The sequence below is a fragment of the Hyperoodon ampullatus genome (genome assembly GCF_949752795.1).
Source record: "Hyperoodon ampullatus genome assembly, chromosome: 8".
NCBI lineage: Eukaryota > Metazoa > Chordata > Mammalia > Artiodactyla > Ziphiidae > Hyperoodon > Hyperoodon ampullatus.
Genome location: NC_136921.1, coordinates 102,611,551 through 102,614,410, shown reverse-complemented (window position 1 = coordinate 102,614,410; position 2,860 = coordinate 102,611,551). Strand labels below are relative to the sequence as shown.

Sequence of the window (2,860 nt, the reverse complement as noted above, 5' to 3'; positions counted from 1 at the left end):
CAAGAAGGAAACTTAGCTAGGATAAAGAAGGGACATATTATGCATCATCCATCTGGGCAGTGGCATGTGTGTATATGCAACCTTACTAAATGCATTTAATATGTATGTATGGATTTTCCTTGCCTCCACGCTGGCGCTAGCCCGGGTGCCCCCTCGGCTTGGGGCACTGGTACCTGGTGCGCAGAGCGGCTTCAGGGACCCGGCCGGTGGCCAACTGGGCGTTCGGTGTTGGAGTCGCCTGGGTCGGAACGTCCGCACGGGCTCGACCTTTACAGAGGCGCCGCCTGCCGGCAGGGCGTTTCGAGATCGGAGGGCTGTTTAATTTTAACATTTCTCAGTTCTGAACCTCGTCCCTGTCTTGCAGGCTGTTTCGACACCAGGACCCCCTAAGACGATGATGTTGGGCACCGAAGGCAGTGAGGGATTCGTGGTGAAGGTCCGGGGCTTGCCTTGGTCTTGCTCGGCCGACGAAGTGCAGCGGTTTTTTTCTGACTGCAAAATTCAAAATGGGGCTCAAGGTATTCGTTTCATCTACACCAGAGAAGGCAGACCGAGTGGTGAGGCTTTTGTTGAACTTGAATCAGAAGATGAAGTCAAATTGGCCCTGAAAAAAGACAGAGAAACTATGGGACACAGATATGTTGAAGTATTCAAGTCAAACAACGTTGAAATGGATTGGGTGTTGAAGCATACTGGTCCAAATAGTCCTGACACGGCCAATGATGGCTTTGTATGGCTTAGAGGACTCCCCTTTGGATGTAGCAAGGAAGAAATTGTTCAGTTCTTCTCAGGGTTGGAAATCGTGCCAAATGGGATAACATTGCCAGTGGACTTCCAGGGGAGGAGTACGGGGGAGGCCTTCGTGCAGTTTGCTTCACAGGAAATAGCTGAAAAGGCTCTAAAGAAACACAAGGAAAGAATGGGGCACAGGTATATCGAAATCTTTAAGAGCAGTCGAGCTGAAGTTAGAACTCACTATGATCCACCACGAAAACTTATGGCCATGCAGCGGCCAGGTCCCTATGACATACCTGGGGCTGGCAGAGGGTATAACAGCATTGGAAGAGGAGCTGGCTTTGAAAGGATGAGGCGTGGTGCTTATGGTGGAGGTTATGGAGGCTATGATGATTATAATGGCTATAATGATGGCTATGGATTTGGGTCAGATAGATTTGGAAGAGACCTCAATTATTGTTTTTCAGGAATGTCAGATCACTGATACAGGGATGGTGGCTCTACTTTCCAGAGCACAACAGGACACTGTGTACACATGCGGGGATTACCTTACAGAGCTACTGAGAATGACATTTATAATTTTTTTTCACCACTCAACCCTGTGAGAGTACATATTGAAACTGGTCCCGATGGCAGAGTAACTGGTGAAGCAGACGTCGAGTTTGCAACTCATGAAGATGCTGTGGCAGCTATGTCAAAAGACAAAGCAAATATGCAACACAGATATGTAGAACTCTTCTTGAATTCTACAGCAGGAGCAAGCGGTGGTGCTTACGAACACAGATATGTAGAACTCTTCTTGAATTCTACAGCAGGAGCAAGCGGTGGTGCTTATGGTAGCCAAATGATGGGAGGCATGGGCTTGTCAAACCAGTCCAGTTATGGCGGCCCAACCAGTCAGCAGCTGAGTGGTGGTTATGGAGGCGGCTATGGTGGCCAGAGCAGCATGAGTGGATATGACCAAGTTTTACAGGAAAACTCCAGTGATTTTCAATCAAACATTGCACAGGCAGCCAAGGAGCAGTGAACAGCAGCTACTACAGTAGTGGAAGCCGAGCATCTATGGGAGTGAACGGAATGGGAGGGATGTCTAGCATGTCCAGTATGAGTGGTGGATGGGGAATGTAATTGATCCTGATCACTGACTCTTGGTCAACATTTTTTAAAAGAAAAACAAAACTTAAGTTTTCAGTTTTACAATACAAACTTGTGATTTATGCTTACTCTAAGTGGAAACCAGGATTGTTTTAAAGACTTAAGGTTCAGTATTTTTGAACACAAACATTCATTTAGGATGTAACTAGGTTGAGTAATCTGTTACTGTTAATTTTCAGCTTTTCTCAAGTTAGTTATATTGTAGGATGTACTTAAGCAGTAGGTGTATTTAGGTTAAAGCAGTTGAATTATGTTAAATGTTGCTTACACCACATTACACTGAACACTGCTTGGATGCGTTGTTGAAAGACATGCTTTTTTGTAAAACTCTATAGGAGCTGTGTCTAAAATTAAAAGTGAAACATTTGGCATGTTTGTTAATTCTAGTTTCATTTAATAACCTCTATGGCACGTAAGTTTAAGCTTTTTTTTAAGTTAATGGGGAAAATTTGAGACGCAATACCAATACTTTAGGATTTTGGTCTTGGTGTTTGTATGAAATTCTGAGGCCTTGATTTAAATCTTTTCATTGTATTATGATTTTCCTTTTAGGTGTATTGCGCTAAGTGAAACTTGTTGAATAAATCTTCCTTTTAAAAACTGCAAAAAAAAAAATATATATATATATATATGTATGTACGTATCCATTTATGTGCATATGCGAGTGTGTTTTTGCCACATAGTAATTTCTCAATAAACAGCAGACTAAAAGATTGCCATTCCTACATTTGTGAACCAGCCACTTGCACCAGGGACTCTGTGTTGCCTTTATATATAGTCTTGACTTCTGCAGGGTAGATATGACTACCCGATTGTATGGATGCAGAGACTGACACTGGAGAATTGAAGTGACACATATATGGTCACTCACATGCTAGGTGACAAAGTCAAGGTTCCAACCCAAATCTCTCTGACCCCCAAACATGTCCTCTTTTCCTGTGCTGTGCAGATTCGAATGCAAAGCCACGTA

General features: G+C 43.6%; 1 pseudogene across 1 annotated transcript; it reads left to right on the top strand.

Annotated features, from left to right (window-relative positions):
* Positions 1-394: 394 nt before the first annotated feature.
* On the top strand, positions 395-1,863 carry LOC307056892 (heterogeneous nuclear ribonucleoprotein H-like; annotated as a pseudogene). The gene has a single exon. The product of its transcript is annotated as a heterogeneous nuclear ribonucleoprotein H-like (transcript).
* Positions 1,864-2,860: the final 997 nt, after the last annotated feature.